This window comes from Anser brachyrhynchus (assembly GCF_964034855.1).
Source record: "Anser brachyrhynchus genome assembly, chromosome: 1".
NCBI classification, from domain to species: domain Eukaryota; kingdom Metazoa; phylum Chordata; class Aves; order Anseriformes; family Anatidae; genus Anser; species Anser brachyrhynchus.
In genome coordinates, this window is record NC_137694.1 from 88,571,551 (window position 1) to 88,591,635 (window position 20,085).

Sequence of the window (20,085 nt, forward strand, 5' to 3'; positions counted from 1 at the left end):
CTTACTGATTTATCTTTTCTTTAAGATTTGGACAGCAATTTGTTCCATAGTTTTGGTGAAAAGTACCAGCAAAGGTTCAGACTTGGACAGGTTTAAAATTTGAACTTAATCAAGTGACACTTAAAAATAGCATTGAAAAGTATCACCCATATGCAAAAACTTTAGTATAAAACACTGTACCTTAAGCCTAAAACAGCCACTAAACTTTCTAGTACTTCAATGACAATATTCCCTAGTAGTTCCTAAGACACCTTTGGGGAGCTGATTTTTTTCATCTTTCAAAAACTCTGCCATAAATAATTTGTATGGGATAGCATAATTCATGCCTAAGTTGTATGCTTTACAATTTCCAGGCAAGTATTTCCTGGAATTTGTAATTTATGTTCTCCCAACTTCTGCTTCTTCACAAATAAATCATTTTCTAGTATATTTATTTGGTTTGATATTTGTCTGCTTTCATCTCTTAATTCTGCATTTTCACTGACAAAGTATTTTTAGTAGTTTGTATAACACAGTTAAATATGTAACGATTAAAACAAAATACCATAGCATTTTTATTTTGTTTTTGGCACTGCTGTTTAATGCTACCACCTCACCTCACGGAGTATATGCTTTTATGAGTATATACTCTGGTAATTCCAGACAAAATGTCAACAAGGCCACTTAAAGAAGCAACAATGACTTTAATTGATTTATTTTGTAGATTACAAAGCAAGGAAAATCCACCTTGAAATCTGAATTTTATGGCAAGTTTGATTTTTTTTTTCCTGTTGATCAAGTAGCATAAGAAATCTTGTAATAAGTCATATCGATTGTAATTAGTGAAACTTCTCTCCACCCTGTATGGGAGTAAGGTTTTACACATCCATACAAGCACACAGCCCGCATCCCTGCAAAGGAATTGAATTCACTTCCCTGTCCACTTATAATTGGCCCATTTAGCTTTCTGCCCTGTATGTGTCAGGGGGAAGCGAGGCTGGCATTTAATGTACTTGCACTACAGAATTGGCTTATTTTGATTCATATTTTATGCAAAATGCATAACTTCAGATGTTCTGGTAGAATACTGTGTAGGTAGCAGTAGTACCTCTTGTGATAAGTATGGATGCTGTGATTAATAGCGGTGGCTATAGCTGTCTGAGACTGGAAGATGAACCTTTGTTTTGTCTGTTTTCTCCCACTTGCCGTGCACCATTTGTCACTAATTTAAAACCTTGTGTTTTCAAATTCCATCAGATTATATCACTGTCTTTTTTTCTGTAAGAACACATAACATACATGTGAAAAGCCTGCTTAATTGTTCTGTTGGAGCTCTGCTTCTCTACTGAATATTTAAACTCCAGAAGGGACCACTATGTTTTTTTAATGATATGTCTGTATGAAACAGGCCTATGGCCTGAATTTTATGAGTTTTATCTGGTAACTTCCGTACAAAACCCAGTAACACATAGTAGAAGTAGGGACTTTGCCTGTTGAAGCCTTCTTGAAATAAGTGATGAAATAACATACTATCAAGAGGCTTAGTTTTAATTACTCAAAACAGAGTTCGTTACTTACATGAACTCCAAATTTTCAACTACAGTGTCCAGTGCCTTGAGGTAGAACCTAACAGTGGAAAAGACTCCTTCTATTGCTGTTCTTGAAATAAGCTGAATGTTTTTAAGAAACGGTGATGTCTTCAGGAGGTTTTCGTGTCGCCATGCTGATGCTTGTAAAACGAGATTTCAGCTGAGATCCGTGCCTTAGCTTCAAAAAGCACTGAATATGATGTGGAGATAGGAATCTTTCAACCAACTGAAATACAGCTATATCTCCTATTGTGACAGCTGGGGCACAGGACTGGTGGAACTGTGGGTTTTCCGATAATAATTCAGGTGGATTTGAACCTAACACTGCTCTGACTGCTTCAAGAGAGATGCTGCTCTTCTCTGCCACCAGTTGTGTACTTCTGCTTGTTCTGTTATCTGCTGCTGCTGACCTGATAAGGCTGAAATGTATCCTCCAAGAAAAGAAGAATCTTACTCAGTCAGAGCAGCAATCTCTGCTATCCTTTTGACAGCATGCCTCTCTGAAGTTGATAGGGAGCTGCAGAGATGGAGGGGGAAAAGGTTTTTTGGCAGCCCCCCATGCCTGAGCCAATGGTGCAATCACAGGGTGCCGTAAGCAGGTGGCCATCCCGTCACCAAGCGCCTTTCTAGCCTCCATGCTGTTTTCTTGGTTGTTTTTGACCTAAACTCCTGTAACTCCCAGAAAGAGACTTTTAAAAGAGGTTTTCGGGTTATGTTCTTTTTACAAGGGCTGTGTTGACATTAAGATTGTCACTTTGCCGTTACATTTTCAAGATCTCAGCTTTCTTGCATGTCTGTGGTGTCCTGAATGCTCCTTAGTACTAGTGCCAAGCTGCCATATGTGAGTCAGCCCTACAGATTGGATGTTTGGTACTGAGATTAAAAGGGCTTTCTATATCTATAACTCTCTCCCACAGTGTGAAAATGGAATTTATTTCTTTCGTGTTGGTGCCACCAGAAGTTTCTCAGGTTTCTCTTCGTTTTGAACTCTTAGTCATTCAGGAAAGGCTTGCTTATCACAGCTCTGAAATGTGAGGTTGGTTATTCTAGTCATTGAGATTCTCACGGGGTCAGTCCAGGATAAATGGTCCATTACGTCATCTACTCCTTCCCAAAGGGCTAATATTTCTTATTAGATTCCTGGTAGAGCTTTGAAGCTGTTTAACTACTCTGATCCTCATCACGCAAAATGTAAAATTTATTGAGCTAAAACAAATAAAATTTTCTGCTGCTTATTCTTTGGTTTGCAGACAACAATAAGCAAGACTCCACGCACTGTGAACTGTAAGAAGCTTTCTGAATTCTCTGCCACTTTAACAGACTCTTCTTTACTAGCTTGCTCTAAGTTACAGTATGGAGATTTGTTTAACTTGTTTATTCTACTTAGCTTTTTTTTTTTTTTCAGACAGCAACATGAAATAGGAACTTTTGAGAAGTTTCAGAGTTGCTTGGTGGATTTTGAATGTTGAATAAAACTTGCTAGGTTTATTACTACTCTGCTCTGAGTTGTGTACCTTACACTTGAGGTTTTTGTTGCTATGGGCAAGATAAAATGTGAAAACAATTAGAAATAGGTGTAGCAACAGTTCAGCCACATTCGGTAGTCCCCCTCTGGTGATTTTTTTGTGCTCTAGTGCTTTAGGAAAGGACTACCTGTGTGTTCTGCCATGATAGTGTGGACTTCTTGACTAAGCATTAGAAGAGAGGAGACTTTGGACTTGGCATCCAAACAGATTACCTCGTGGTAACCACTTACTCTGAAGGACATACAGTAACCGTCTGCACACAAGTACTTGGTCAACATTGTTTTGACTGCAGTCTGCTTTTATGGAGGACAAAACTAGTCTGAGCTATTCTACACAGCTGTAGGCACACAGCTGTTTAGCACAAGCTATTGACATACTATAACTTGTGGTACTGGAGACCTGGCTTTCTTTTACATGCCATCCTCCATCAGATCAAAGGAATCATCTTCTGTGTACTTCTGTTTCTGGAGTCATCAGGAATATTAAGACAGGTTCATCGCCTTGACTTCTGGGAATGGCAGTGCTGGCTTCTGTCCCTTGCTATGGTGGCTTTTTTTCCCTCTCTGTGACTTTGGTATTGCTGTTTTGCTATAGCATCCTTTTCTCCTTTTTATCCCTCATACATTTATTGTTTGAAATGGAGACAGTGGCATCAAGTCCTGGAGCTTTTAGATATAACTGATAAAACTAGTCCTGACTTAATCTTGTCAGTTTGAGTTCTTCGTCTCTAGTCACTTGAATGTCTGTTCTCAACAGTTTTTGGCTTTTTTTTTTCCAGGTCTGAGGAGTCTCCAAAATAAAGTCAATGTATAATCAACCATCTTAATTCAGATTACTGGTGTCAAATCCAGTGAGCTATATTTTGAAGATTGCATGTTTTGTTTTAAAGTGAAACCTAGTTGTTACTTCTCACCAATACAAAAACAACAAAACCCCACACCAACTGTGATTTTTAATCTTTTATGTTTATTTTCCTATCTACTCTCATTGACCCAGTCTAGGCTATTCTTGCTCTTTCTGATCTATTTGATCTCACTATCATTCCACTTTCTGGTGCTGCACATCTGAATGTGGAAATTTTTAAAGACTTTATGCTCAGAACTATTTCTAGCTGATTTTCTCTGTTCTGGGATTGGAATCAAGCCATATATCTCTGTTTTAGATCATTGTCACTGCAGTATCTGAGAGCCTCGTGATCTTTCCTCACAATATCCTGTGAGGCAGGAAGGATTTTTACAGATAATAACTGAGGCACTAAGGGCAAGTCCATAAAGGTATTTAGATATAGCACTTCTCTTGTGTGGAATTACTCTGTTAAAAGTACCATCAGGATAAAATTGGTGCCTAATTATCTCCTGCGGATTTTCTCGTGACTTGTCCGCACATTAGAAGTGGGGAGGTCTGAAACCAGGTCTCCTATGCCCGAAGTTAATATGGTGAGCATTATATTTCTTTCTTCATAGATGAGGATTTTCCACTTCTAGGAATATTAGCCCTTACATTACAATTTCATGCTAAAAGCAGCAACAGTAGCAAAGAAAGCCATGAAACCTATATTCTAATCAGATCTGTTCCTCCTTCTGCTTACCATGACAGAGCAGTCTATACAGAGAAGATAGGACTACTGTCATAATCTTAACTCCTTTAAGTTAGATCCTTTCTTCTGTCTATGCATCTACCTGTCTAAACCTCATTTTAGTCCCAGGAAAGTCTGTTGCACTGACTTTTGGATGTGTATACGTATGTAGTGATTAAAAGTTGGAGAGATCTGTTCTCAATAGAAGTCTTTAGATGTGGAGTACTTCTTATAGTCCTAACCTGTCACCTAGAGAGCCGTAAACTGTCTCCACTTAGCAGTTCTCTGATTTACTTTTAGGGAAGATCCCCCAACCTCAGCTTCCTCCCTTGATTCCTTTTCTAAATTACTTATGTATTTGAGTATATATTGTAATGCTATGTTGAAGTAACTGACTATTTGTGGTGAAGTCAGGGGTATTGTATAGATGGCTTGCACTTCGGCATTGCTGCCTGGAATTTGCGGTCTGTAAGCAAGTACTGGGTCTTCCTCATCCATTTCTGGGCATGGTATCCACACTGGAAGAGAGCAGTCCTGCAGAATGTAATTTTACATTGAAGCCCCGTGGATACTTTTGATATCACAGAATGGCTGAGGTTGGCAGAGACCTCTGAAGATCATCTTGTCCAGCCGCCTGCCGAGCAGGATCACCTAGAGCACGTTGTGCAGGATGGCATCCAGGAGGGTTTTGATTTGAATATCTTCAGAGGAGGAAACTCCGCAACCTCTCTGGACATATCTGTACTTGGATAGCTTAATTAACAGAATGAATTACTATTTCAAATAGATCTACATTTCCTGCTGTGTATTAACATACAATGTAAGAAAGTAGAAAGGAAATGAAGCTATCATGTTTGTGGCTGCTTATCAACTGTTATGTGTAAGCGCTCAGCTCTCCAAGGGGAGGCATGGGCACGGCCCAACAGTTCCTTTCCCCAGCAGATGTAATTTTCTCAGCAGAGAGAACACAGGTTTCCTAAACAGAGAACCACTGCTGACAACCTACTTCAAAAATAAAAATTACAGTTAGTAAAAACCCCTGTCTCCTGGCTCACCGGTGTGCACTGAACACTTGTGTGATCCGAGGTACTGAGAAGTAGCGTTCACGGTTGTGCTTGTCATTAGGAGCGATGCGTATGCTTTCTCCGTGAGGCCCTTCCGAGAGGCCGTTCTGCTTTTTCCTTTTGCTTGTCTTGTAGCCACAGTGTGGCTTTGCTTTGTCTCAGCTCAGAAAATTGCTACTGCTGTCGGCTGCGTGGGTTTGTTCTGCGAGCGCAGGCTGGAAGTCTCAGGAGGAGAGCAAGGCTCGCAGTTCTAATCTCTCCCTGCGTTGCCTCTGGTCAGGCAGTGGATTGTTTTTCTGGTTTTGTTCCTCCGGGTGGCATCTGTCTTCAGGAAAAATTTCCTTACAGCGAAGCGTAGACTGATGCTGAACTGTGGGTGTCTCAGTATTGCTGTTTCTGACTGCTAGGCTGAATTAATTATGTGAGCAGTTATAATGTAGGTGCTTGAGATGAGATGTTCGTGGCTGTGCAAAATGGAAGGGTTGCTCTTAAATTAACTTTTTCCCGTCCTCTGCAGTCTGTTATTTTTTGTTTCATTGTTTTTACTTTTTTTTACTTTTTTCCTGAATAATAACATTTTATATTTCAAATGTATAGAATTGTTTTTGTGCCACTTGGGATACCTTTTGTGTCTGCTAATGCCTTTTGTGATCTTTTTGTCAATATTAGAAATGTTTCATGTGCCTACACACCACTTCACTTCAGTCTTTACCTCGCTGTGACTTTCTAGTTGGATATTTTTGTTATAAACTAATCAACTGTTTCTTTCTTATTCAAAATGATATATTTTAACTCTGTAAGTGTTTTGGTATTTTTGAAGGTTTCTCTTAAGTTCCTGTTTTAAAGAACTGATAAACACTTATTTAAAAGATTAGGTTGAAGCTCCTTGATGCACAAAATTAAAAATGTGAACAGTATAGCCATACACAGCCAGATGTTGCAAGATCAGCACAAACCTGACAAAGCCTAGAAGGGATTCTGCTCTCGCTAGGTAAAGACTTGAACAAATACATGCGACTTGCAGTGCTCCCAAAGGCCAAAAGAAATGAATTCTCTCAAATCAAAGTGTGATTTCTCTGGAAAAGTTTGCTCCACTGAGAACACCTTCTCAGCATCTCCAGGGACTTAAAACCATAAAGGTCTTTGCTTTAAAGCAAGCTGGAGTTTGCACAGGGCAAGGGTGGAGAAAAAATTAATCCAATGAAGACTGCAGAGCCATGTGTATTTTGTTTCTTGGAGAAAACGTGCATATCTGGTTGTGTTCTGTGATAGCAGAGGTATCTTGTTTTCTGTTGAAAGGTACTGGTGATAGTAGTAAAGGGAGAGCTTTAAATGCTCACTTTATTGTTTAATTTTAAGAAATCAAGGCTTTCTGGGCTGGAATAGTGATGTATGCCGTTCATGCCTGTAAAATCTGTTATTCATAGTAAAAGAGACCCAACTCATGCAACTTTGAGCAATTTTCCAAATATAAAACAAGTATATATTGTATACAGTGTTTGTATTGCTTTGCCTGAAGTAAGCTGCTCAGCAATTTTATTAGGCAGTTGCAGAGCAAAGTTCATAGGACTTCAGGTAGTCAGAACCTATGTAGATATTAAGCAAAAAACTTAAAATGTTCCGTTTTTGCTCATAGGGAAATCAGGACTAATGATGCAGGTTGGAAGTATGCTGTGTACAAATGGGCTAAATGCTATTAAAGTAACAGAAATGCTACTTAGTGTTTACTGGTGCATGAAACAATGCATAATGTATATATACTATATGAAACGTAATGTAGCCTGCCTTCCTCATAGGTGGTAACAACAGTATTTTTTCAGGTGGAGAAAGTTGCACAGAACCAAACTGTTGCGAGGCAGATACTTACAGCATTACTGGGACAGCTTTGCCTCCTCCACTCCTGCTACGTTTGTTTATGCAAGCTGTACTGGAGTCCAGGCTTTTTGGAAACGTGTGTGTTGAAGTTGCAGACATTGTTTCTTCAAATGCATTTTGAGCTTGTTTGATGTGCACAGAAGTTCAAAGTGGCAGTGCTGCTTTAAAATTAAAATGATTTTTTTTTTTGCATTTCAGCATGTGCTACTTAAAAAGGTGTGTTGCTGCTCCATGTAACAGATGGCAGCTCTCTTATTCGATCTGAGAGAATTTCCTGAGGAGGAACCTGGAAAAGTTCTGCTTGTGGAAATTTCCTCCTTCATGGGGAAAGGTGGGGAAGTAGTGAAGAATGGAAGTTAGGACTTGAAAATAGTTATTTCCCTGTCTAATCAAACTACTTTTCAGATCACCAGAGCTGTGGAGTCAACTGCTGCGTCCAGCAGATTTTGATTAAATTTGAGTACAGCATTTCCCTTTGTACAAAGCTGGATCTCTGAGGCTTGTCCTAGAGCACATGCTGTTTCAGTCCTAATTTCAAGCATTTGCATTCTTTGCATCTACTTTGAGATCAAGATTTTTCTTGCACCTTAACCTTGGTTTACAGAGCATTTATGATGCAAACAAGGTAGATTTAAGAGTGGCCTGTCCCTCAAGTTGAGGTTGAGTGGCTATGGAATACATGTGCAGTATGTTACAGAGTGGGAGAAAATAGGAGATTTAAAAGCAGGGTGAGTACGCCTTTACATAGTTTCCAGGTGGCAGGGAAAAATGATGTATTAACAAGAGATTTTCTTTCTTTGGGAATATATTTTTATTGTAAACCTGTTTACAAGCTCTAATTTAAATATGATACTGAAACCCTATAAGCTTTATTAAACCTCAGTTTGACAGGATTTTTTGGCGGGGTTATCTTTACGCTTGATTTCCAAAGAAAGTTGGGATCGACAGTCAGCATGATCAAATAATCTCGTCTCATAACTTTTTCCATCCCTTGTCCACTAGTTTACATTTGACAGGGGCATGGATGCCTCAAGGAGGCAACTGGTTTCTTAAGCATTGTCTAGTAGGTGGTCAAATAGAAGAAATTCTGCTACTACTCCCATGAAGGGAAGGAATTCAGTAAGAATGGAAGTCGCATCAATTATCAGAACATTAATGCAGGGAAGAGGTGTCTTATAAACATGCTTATTGCAGCAGAAGCTCATGAAATCAGAACCTCATCCTTAATCTATAGTGAGTATTTATAGAACATGCCCTTAGGGTAGACAACTCTTCTGTATGGTGAACTGTACAGTTACTTTCAACCTGGATCAATTCTTTAATCCTGCTCCTGGGAGGCAGTACAAGCAATCACACAGGCACAACCGAGGGAGTAGAGCAGGGGTGGAAGCAAGTGCAGGGGCATGGAACGTGTTGCAGAAGACACGGCTGCCAAAAGAAACACTTGCCAAAAAGATGGCTTCTCTGCCACATGGATTCTTGTTCTGGGGTGATGCAGATTTAAACTTTCCTGGAAATGAGGACACGTAGAACAGCTTTTTTGTAGGTGGAGTCCCTGATGTACCAAAAGGGACAAGCTCTTACTTCAGTCATAATCTGGTTAGAGAAAAAACTGCAAGAGGCAAGTACTTTAGAGAAGAACCTTTGCTAGTTTGATTGCCCACTGAATTACATTGCTACTGCCTGTGTTTTCTTAACGCTTCTGTCTTGCATCGTTTCAAGGGGGGAAAAAGCTTTGTATAACTTAAGCAAAATGTGAGAACGATATTTAGCCACCTATATTTTCTTGAAGGATTTCTTTGTTAAAGTGCAAATAGACTGAGAGTTTAAGGAAAACTCTGAAGTTGAGCAGTGCTGTGCCAACTTTTTTCAGCTTTCTCCATTAGAACATTACATGTATCAGATCTCGGTTCAACCCACGGTAAATATTTCTATGGCTTGGGCTCTGTCATCTTGTTCCTCATTACCATGGTAGGTAGTAGAAACAACACAGAAAAAAGTGGAGTTCCAGGATGTCTTTTCATTCTCCGTTGGTGGAAAGAGTTGACAGAACTCAACCTTGTGTGTTTTTTTCCTGCAGTCAGAGCAGTATATCAACTGATCTTGAACATGCTTATCTTTCAGCTGTTGATCGATAAAATCTAACTAGTAATTCTAAGAGATGAACACTGCTTCAACTGTCCTGAGTCAGTGTTGACAAAATGTGTTGATGTTGCTGTGGCTTTCTCTTGGCGTTGTTTGATGCATTGGTTTTTGCACATTGCCTTGTAGGTGAAGGAAGCTGAGAACATAAGACTGCAAGTGTGTTTTGCAGTGTGAGACTTCTGGGTGATCACAGTCCAGTGCTTTACTTGAGAGGAAAGCTAACTTTATAATGTACTGCTGCTAATGTGCCAAAGAAGGTAGCAATTGGCTACCAGCAGCAGCTGCTCTGAACTATGGATGTGTGATGGTGACCTGAGCGGTGACTCCTTTGTATGTCTGATTACAACATCATTCTTTACAGACCTTACAGTATAACCATACACTGCTGTTTCAGAAGGAGGAGTCTGTGTACTGAATTGTGGTTCTACACATAGTTAAGTCAACGTAAGAGCTCTCCGAAGCTGAACTGGGGAGTAACATCTACCCTTACTCCTTGCCTCTAGACTCTTCATCTTGCATTTCCTTGTTTCCCCTTAGAAATTCTTCTGCCTTTCTGGCAAGTTGTGTACCCTTCTGGAAGGGTCTCACTACTGCAAGCCAGCAGAACATAGCTACATGCGGTGGCAGATCCAAATGGGGAGCATGGCCTCCTTATAACAGTGGTAAGCCATCACCCTGCGGAAGCTGCTCTCTTCACCTTCATGCAGAAGTTATAAAATAATCTTTGTAAGTTTGATGCCACTGAAGGGACAGACCACTTCTGTGTCCTTTGTGTCTGTTTTCACGTTGACTTAACATGTTTCTGATTTAATTTGAAAGAAAGTAATTTTCTTTTAGCTTTTTATCAAGTTAATTTTCTTCTGGATCACCAGGTCAAATTGTTTGTCCTTCTGGTTAGATAGGCACCAAGGCCACTGTGAGGGCAGTGGTAGAGCCATTGTGTTGTGACTGGGGGAAGGAAGGAAGGAAAAGGAGAACTTTCTGTTCCGGTGGTGGATGCTATTAGATTGAATTAGCTATAAAATCTAAACGTAATGTGAGGCTGTGATTTAAACAACAACTCAAACCAAACTAGATTTTGTGTTCAGTCCTACGCTCAGTAGCATTTGCTCCATTGCACTTGTCTGACACCAGAGTCATCCAGGTTAGGGGGCTGAGCAGGCAGAAATTGTTTTTCAGGAGGGTTAAGCTTCTGCTGCGCAGTTTTCTGAACTCATGAAACTTGCTAACTGTGGGGTCACTTGAGTGCTGGTATCACCCTAAAGAAGGTATAGCCAGGGAAAGAGGGGATGCAGCTACGGCTTTGTCAATTTAGAGTGTTTCCACTGTCACACCAATAAAAGGCTTCCGGTACTTCTGCATTCACATAAATTATGTAGATGAGGTAATTGACAACCATAATGCTATCAAGTGGGAAATATTACATGAGTCAGAATAAGATGGTGTTTCTTCAGTCCTTGGGAAGAGTGAGCTACAGTGGAAATAATCAGGAGTTTGTGAAAAATATGAATCAACAAAAGAGATAAAGGAGGCTCTAATGGATAGAAGGTACTTGACTGGGGCTTCTGGGAGTCAATATGAGATGTTGTGCTTGGTGTGTTCCTGGCAATCATGTTCCCATGGTGATAGGAAAGCACTCAGTTATCTGCCTCTTGTGCCGGACTTGTATTGGACAGATGGAAATCAAAATACAGATCTTATACTTCTTGCATAATTAACATTTGCATCTCACTGCTGTGAGATGTAACTGAGGCCAAAAGATTAACAGGATCAGGAAAGAAAGGGGATTATTCATTTACAGTACATTATGTTAGGTTAAATGAAAGCTTTGTAAAGCCTTTGTAAAGAATTGAAAAACCATTATACAACAGGGAACAAATAACGTGCTAACTAAAGGGGATTAGGAAGAAACTTCTCTAATAAGTAGGCTATTCCATGGGTGTCCACTGTGAGGTTTCTTGTACCTAGTATTAATCAGGCAAGTTTTAAGGTGGGTGAGCCATCTCTTTGCAACAGGTTCTTATGACTGTTTAAACAGATGTTACCTGTTGATTTGAATATAAGTGTGTAGCTGGAAAGACCGCTTAAGGAAGCGAAGTTTAAATTTTGCTATGCGCAAAATCTCTTTCCAGACGAGAGAGCCTCTGGAGAAAGGATAGGGTCTGCTGTAATCAAAGTGGAACCAGAAACCTGACAAAGAAATAGCAAGGATGATTACTTGCAGCAGGGGTGTATGATGAAAATTGTAAGTGAGGAGGAGCACATGAAAGGCAAAATCAATGCTGGGGAGGTCGGTGCTGTTAACATTACCACTTAGAGAATTTTAACAGCACAGCTAAAATAGCAGGTGCATGAGTTGGAAGTGAACATACCTCTCATTTCAAGTGTGGTCGTTATCTTAAAAGATTAGTAAAAAATCTCTATTGAAAAACAGTAAGGTGAGCTAATCACCAATAAAAGGGGCCCTTAATACGATGTGCATGTTTCTGTAGTTGGACAGGACAAAAAGAGAATTTTAGTAGTCAAACTTATTATTTATTGCACAGGTAGGACAAATTAGTTGTAAGCTGAAGTAATGCCATAAGGTTCCAACTTGCACCATGAAGTAAAATTTAAAAGAGGAATTACAAGGGACACTGTTCAAAGGAGCTTTCAGCCTGGAACCTAGCTGTTGACTATTTCAGCCAAGCAGTCTGAGAGGTGCAGAACTCAGTGAAATACGCAAATACTGATGGCTGATATTTTTAATAATGTAAAAATAGGGGAAATCGAGAATAAGCTCAGAGGTGCTGGCTCATTAAAGGTGTTCCTCTGCTACCTGGTATATACTTTACATCAACAGGACTTGCTTGACAGACAGCTGCCCGTACACTGCTATTTAAAGGGAAGCTATAGATTTGAAAAAAAAAAAAAAAAAACAATGAAAAATAAAAGATAGTAAATTCTTTACGTGGCTTCCTCCCCCTTTTCCCGTGGATGAGGCAGAGAAGTCCAGCCGGGGGTCTGGTTTTCAGTTATCTTTCTGGTGGTTTGGGAGACCGAGTCCCAGCTACAGCTTCATCAGTTTGCTATCTGCTGTCCTGTGGAAGCAGCAGCCTGTGTTCTCTCTCCAAAGGGGTCATGTCCTGGTTGGCAACTAAGGAGGACAGGCGTGGTTTGGAGTACGTTGTCTGATGCGGTCAAACAGAATTACAATGTCTGCCTTTCTCGAGCTATCAGGATACAAGTGCATAAAGAATTGTTTGGAATAATACCCTAATCTGCTTTTCCTGCTTGTATTTAGTAAGCTGATAAAGCTCGAGCAATGCCAGTAAATGCCTCTTGCAGAATTTACATATAACCCTCAGTTGGGTGTCACTGATAAAGGATGAATATTGCTGCAGATAGGATTTCACAAGGCAAAGTGAACCACCACAGGAGCTTGCTGTTGAAAGGAGCAGCACTTCTCCCCCTGCCTTCAAACACCAGAATAACCCAACCGACCAAAACCAAACAAAAACAAGTTGGAAAGAAAAAATAAAAAAGGAAATAGTGAGGCTTCTTATTCCCCCCCACCGGTGGTAGTGAGCTGTTAGGTTGACTGACCAGCCTGTGGAGCTGCAGGCACTTGCTGAAACGTGTGAGGGTGAGCCTGCATTATACCTCAGATAGCTGGCAATTTGCAGACTTCTAAACCTGTTTTCTGAAGAGATTTCCCCCCTCTCCCCATTAAGCTTGCTGATTGGAGCTGGCATGACTGAAAACTACCGTGTTTGCTGATAAGGAAAAGGTCATACAGGTTCTTAACTCTGTAACGTCAGGGTCACGAGAGAGAATGCAGTCTTTGAGCGTTGTTGGATACCTACCTGCCTCTGAGTGGCCTTAAGTGTTTCCTAAAAATGGAGATAAAAATGCTGTTCTCAAAGTAAATGAATACAGAGAGAGAGAGAGGAATGTTTCAGGCTATATCTGAGCTGGATTTCTAAAATCTGCAGCATGAGTCAGTTTGCATTTAGTAATTTACAATGACTGGAAAGAAATCTCTCTAATTTGTTGATCTTACATTTCAGTAAATCTTAAATTGTCGAGGAAGCTGCAGAGAGGTGGTGGGAAAAACGAGTGGGTCAATAATGTGAAAAATGTGCAGGTTCATTTCAAAGACTAGAAGCCAGTTGCACTTACTTGAGAGACTAGATTATTTTTATTGATCAAAAATTATCTCATGTCAATTTATATGATTTTTCTGGGGTAGGAGAGAAGGTCTTGTCAGATGAATTTGCTGTAAGCTTTTTCATTTCTTGTTAAGATTAAAGCTTTGTTTTGTAATTATATTGATAAAATACACTCTTTTATAATACATTTGATTTAGAATGGCTTGCTGTATTGATTAACAAATTAAAGTGATACAAAATCAATAGGAACACGTACTAAAAGGATTAAGGACAGGATAACTGAAAAATCCAATGTAGTTGTTAATGGAGAGTCAGAATCTACTAGCTCTGTCTTTTTCTTGGGTAAGTACTCTTCTGTATGTGCCAGTGATCAGGAAGAAATATGGAAACAGTCAAGTTTTTCAGAGGATGCGAAGACCGCTGGGTGGAGTTGCAAATGTCGGATCAGTTGCTACAATGATATCCAAGATTGACCAGTCTTTCTGGGAAACAAACCAGGTATTTTCATTTAGCCACAATAGTGCCTGCTAAACATATAGTGGAAGACATGTAGATTCCACTTTTGGAAGAGCCTGTGCTCTGAGTCGTGTGGACTCTAAATATGAATCGAGTTGTGATAAATTAATTTGGGAATGTTTAGACTGGTATACCACCACTTAGGTTGGTAATAGGAGATTTGTAGTATTAGAAAAGTTGCTAGCAAAATGAAAGATGCTTCTGAGAAGAGTTTTGATGTGTTCAGAGTTTGATAAGCTTATTAAACTGAATTTAAAATTCAGAATATTTGATTAACCCAAGTTAGAGCAAGTGACTTGCTCACAATAAGTGAGGAGACTTCAGTTTAAGGAAGCCTCATTAACCAGCCGAAGGTGTATGACAAGACCCAGTTGCTGGAAGCTGATTCTGGGTGATTTTAGTCTTGACACATGCCTTGTATTTATAAAAAAGGGACCTCAAGTTTGTAGCTGAAGCTAAGAAAACAGAGCTCCATCTCTTGGAGTGTTTTACAGAGGGTACACTGTCATTCATGTATTCCTATCACCTGGAAGTTGAGGCCTAAGTTACACAGGAGAGCTTAACGTCACAAAAATGTTGTGCTCATCTCCAAGATGCTTTACAAGTCAAAGCCTTCAATCCACCCTCTTACCTCCTTCAGAACCCTGTCTACCCCCTCACCTGGAGTTGTTTATAAGTAAGTGCTGATCTGGCTAAATGACACTAATCATATATGGGCAATTTCATTGCAAGTTTATCCTCAGCATGCATCAACTTTCATGAATAGAAACCTGCCGCAGAGATAAGAGCTGTAGAGAACAGAATTGATGTGTGCTTAAATATTTCGTGGTTTTGAGATTTCCAAAACCTGCCTCTTTGTTGCAGAAAAGATGTCTGAGTCAGATTGTGTATTTGTGTGTGTGTGCATACGTGTAACTTCATTTGGAGTGTCTCCTCCTTAACACCTGACATTAAATATTTTCGTTATACTAGTATTAGCTGGTACTATATTTTTTTTAAATGCCGTTTCTGCTTCCAGTGCAGAATCTATTGAGTTTTCACATTCGCAAATTCCAGACTCTGCCATCTTTAAGCCCATCTCAGTTCTCTCTGTAAAATGTATATACCTGTTGTTTGCAATACAGACCAAAAGACTTCAGGTTTTAATTCTTTGCCTTTTATTAATCTAAGATGGACTGTTAACACTAATACAGTGTTTGGTTCTAGAAGTGCAAACTGTGCCAGGCCTATATGGGAATAGAAATACAAATCCCACCCCCAGTGAATCATAATTTCTTTCAATTGAGTGGGCTTGCAGTCATTTTTAACACTAAATGGCATGTTTCACTTGCTCAGTGGTTGTACCCTGTTAAAGCTTTGTGTGTTTCCCTGGTCATTTTAATGCCACCAGCTCAGCTGTTCCTTTGAAGTGTTCCTGATTAGTCTGAAAAGAAATTTGGAAGGGAATGCAGAAAGGGTAGAGAAGGAAAACTCAAACTACTTAAGCAAATGAGCAGCTTTCAGGATTGATGGATGAAGGATAGTTCCCACAGGTGAAGTAACAGGTGAAGTTCACAGCTTTCCAGTGTTTTATGTATGTTGATGGATGAATAAAATGTATAGCTAACTTCCAGGATACACATTAAACTATTTCTGTTTGCTTATTTCCCTTTTACACATAAATGCCTAATCTTATATAAGACAGGTAGCATAACAGTGGCCTCTCGTATGTTTACAAGCTGGATGTTCCTGGGTGAGCTTGCCTTTATCTTCTTGAAAAAGAGATCTCTTGTAGATAGAGGGTTAAACAAGGTACAAGGACAGGTGTTCTGAAAAGTCAGCACAAACAGAATTGACTGATACTGAGTCTATTTCTATTAACAGCCTACTCTTTGGAAAGAAATAAGCATCATGTTGTTATTTTTATATTTAGCCAGATTTCCTAAGGAAAGAGAGGCTTGTGTCATTTCTGTCCAACTGTTTCGTTCAGCTCTCCCTCAAGGAATTGGCCAATTGGAACCAAATTAAACAAACGATATTTCAACGATACCAAGCTCCTGTAGCTTTCATGAAAGTGATGAAAAAGTCAGAGAGAGGATCCTAAGTATGGTAGGATAAGCGCTCTTACCACTCCAGGTGCAAAATCTTTCATACTGTGATTTCTCATGGAAATACCTGCTATATTTTTGTGCTCAACAGTAGTCAAAAAACAAATTGAATGCCAGGACTTCACCAGGAAAAGAACAAAGTGCAGAGCAAAATTAGAAAAAATAGTGTTGTGTCATGGTCTGTTGATGCTATGTTGTTCTGGGTAGCTCTTCTCCCCCTACATGAAAAAAATGCAGAAAGCAGCATTGGGGATCGTTGTGAGGAGGCCATTTCCACTTTTATAGATGTCTGTGTAGGCTAGAGATTGTCAGCTTTGTGCAAGAACTAGGGGAATGGAGTAATGCTGCAGAAGAAGACATTAAAAAAATAACAGAGGAAGGTCTTCAGTGTGCGCTTAAGCTGTGGGACTCATTGCTGCAGGATGGCTCCTAAAAGTTTACGTGGTCTCAAAGGAATGTTGAAAAGGTTCATGGGGGAGAAAAATCCCTTGAGGGTTGCTTAGTGTTGATAAACATTCACTGCCCCAATGAGTCTGAATTGTAATCTGTGGGAGAAAGAAAGCTGGGTTGGGAGGAAGATGTCTTATGTGCCTTCTGTGTTTTTGCACTTTCACCTAAGTATGAGCTTTTTGCGACAGACCGAGTAGCAGGGAGATGTCCTGTGCATGGCGATGTTAAAGACAAAGCACAGAGTGCAGTCCTTAACTGTTCCGATGTCTGCTCAGCCGACCAGCAAGTAGGTATGTACATATGGCCAGTCAGCCCCCTGCAGCTTCAGGTGAGCCCCTGGCCTTCTACCCCTGGGTTAGCCCATGGGGACATGGTGAAAGGCCACGGGAAGCAGCCAGGAGCAGAAGCGTGTGCTTGGGCGTAGGCAGGAGCAGTGAGCTACACGTGCAGGACACAGGAAGGAGGGCGATGAGCAGAAGATGGGATACGTGCTTGTAGGTAAGGAATGCGGTTCGTTGCTTACAAGTCTTACGCTCTCTCTTGCCTGTCAGTCGCAGGAGAGCTGTATCTGTAGACGGGGACTTAGCAAGCTGAGACAGAAAGAATACAATTAAAACTGGAAATACTAAGAAGTACTTAAGAGAGCCGCCGTCTCGTGGAGGACCTGTAACTTGACCTGCAGGAGTTGTATTTATCTCTCTTCTCTCTTTCTGCTGCGTTTTCTTGATTACGATTTACAAGATGACAGGCGTTTTCTGAGTGGTGTAGTGTTTCTTAAACTTCAGTACCTTGCAGCAGAAGAGAAAAGCTATTTCCTTTGCAGACATTGCCTCCTGTTCTGTAAATAACAGATATTCATTTTGCATGCTGAGTGGCTGCTGAACTTCGGAGCATATCCATGCTTTTATTTTCCTGTATTAATCAGGGCAAAATGGATGTGCTTTTTAGTAGATGTTTCCTTTACAGGATGCCATAATTGGTGTTTCACTTGCTGAGTGTTTAAACTGTAGCCAAAATGAAGCAGATACAACCTCTTTCTCATGGCCAGCTGTGCAAGTTGCTATGGGAACTCGGTGGGGACTATCTGCAGATTACTGCTCTGGGGACCACACCTGGCTTATTTGCATTCAATTTAAGTTGGGGAAAATTCAAAAGAAGAAAAGAGGAGTGTAGGCTAGCCAGTAGGCAGGCAGAAAGGGCTTGTCATTTTGAGACTGACACTTTGGACAGCAAAGCTGCTCTTATTCGTGGTTCTTGCAGACTCATGCAGGGTTCTGAATTTTGAAGCCATTCGTGTGTTTTGTTGTGAGGCTTGTTGGAAATGTAATGGCACACGGGCCTTTTGGTGTTATTGCCTCTAACTTAGTTAAATCTCAGTGAATTTGCAAACTTTCTTTGCATGTGTAATGAATAATTTCTCAGTGACAGTGAGGGATTGGGAAGGCAAAATGCAATACAGGTCATTCTTTTAAGCTGGCATGTTAGTTCAGGTCAGTGCGATATTAAAATGTCAGTGTAATATCATGTTGCTGGAGAGCTTAGCCTGACTTTTTTTTCCCTGAACACTGAAATCGCTCTTCTCCCAGCGATGACTGTGACGACTTCCTAAAAAGGCTGCGGAACAATTTTCATTCAAGTCAGCAGCAGTGGTCAGCTAGCAGCTTTCAGGCTGTTTGTAGCTGGATTTCTGTGGATTATGACGTCCTGGCACATAAGTACTTTGCTTCTTTCTTGTTCATTCTTGCTACATCAACTTGCCTCTTGACCAAGAGCGGACAAAGTGATTAAAACAGCACTGTATGCTGACGTGCTCTTTGTGCTATTTCCTCTGCTGGTTTCAGTTTTCACCTGCTCTTGTTTTCGTACCACAGAGCTGGCAGACTGCCTTGGTACCTTGCTGCAGGAATGCCTTACTGGAGCATGTAAACTGTTTGAAGAACAGCGGCCTTGGAAGCTTTGAGAAATCTGGGAGAACCTCAATGCTTAAAAATAAATTAATAATAAAAATCTGAGGGTTAATGGGTGGCTGCCTGCCTGTAAATGGTCTGTTCTTAGATCAGGTGACATCAGCATAGATCAGATCACTTCCATTGTCCCTTGAAGATTCAGGTTTTCAGCCTGTACTGATGCTGTAGATAGTTAATTAGTATCTTTCAAAATTCGTCAAAGCAATTTCTTGAATTTGGGGTTTAGCATTCTAAGCAAAGTCTAGCTACAAAGTCTTGCTGGTGTAATTGTAGATGTTACTCTGCTTCTTTCTCTTAGTTACCCGTCAGCGCTCCCCATTTTCTCAACTTTTAAACCTTTTAGTTCAAACGTTTTCTGCAACACTTCTGATGGAAACAAATGATTAAGTAGTTAAGTCTTAGTGTACTAATCGAGTTTCTGTTTTTGAGCATGGAAGTGGTGTATGTGGGGAGACCAGAAATCAAGAACATGTACTGAAGAGTGGAATTGGAAGGGTGCGTGCATGTGTGAGTACACTAATGGGTTGAGTTGTCAGCATTAGGGCTGAGAGTCAGTGTCCCAAAGAGGAAATGTTAGCTTTTTTTAGTTGTGAGATGTTGATTTCTTACGTTTGTCATGTAAGTTGTGTGATAAAGCTTGTAAACCAAAAATGTAACATACAAGTGGATTTAAGCTGTGGCCAGTGAAAGTTTTAAGCTAATGCTGCTGCTGCTGCAGCAGTCCTGCCTGATCCCTGGTTGTTTGTTCCTGCCTCCATGCTGCCTTTGCACTTCACCAGGGTAAACATTTCTCCCCACGGATTAAGAAGCTGAGCTGGGTTAGTGTTTTCTCCTTATGGTTGGATTAGTTTTAACACAGATCAATTCTCTTGTGTAGTTCCCTGCATGGCAGCACGAGCGAGGAGGCAGCAGAGCAGTGGGGATGAGAGGGGCTGCAGCTGCTTCTGCTGACTCAGCACTCGTGTCCCATAACCCTATATAGTGCCTGCCGACATTTACACGAGATCCTAAATTTAGTGTCCTATTCTTAATTTTTGGTGCTTGTATGGAGTGTATTTTTATTGAGGAAAAAATGAATCTTTTGGGTATCAATGTTTAAGTTTTGTTGTTGTTTCTTTTGACTTAATTTTTTTCAGTTGACTTTTTACCCTGTAATTTGG

At 40.3% G+C, this 20,085-nt stretch overlaps 1 protein-coding gene across 12 annotated transcripts in view; it reads left to right on the plus strand.

Annotated features, from left to right (window-relative positions):
• Window positions 1–20,085, plus strand: part of POU2F1 (POU class 2 homeobox 1) — a 117,374-nt gene that overhangs the window by 28,734 nt on the left and 68,555 nt on the right. The window contains exon 1 of one of the 12 annotated variants that reach the window (XM_080586572.1): window positions 1–20,085. This exon is cut by the window's right edge and continues 7,968 nt beyond it. The exons of 10 other annotated variants lie outside the window; for them this stretch is intronic. The gene's annotated coding sequence lies outside the window, so the exon portion shown is untranslated. One more of the 12 variants, XM_080586576.1, reaches the window with a different exon arrangement.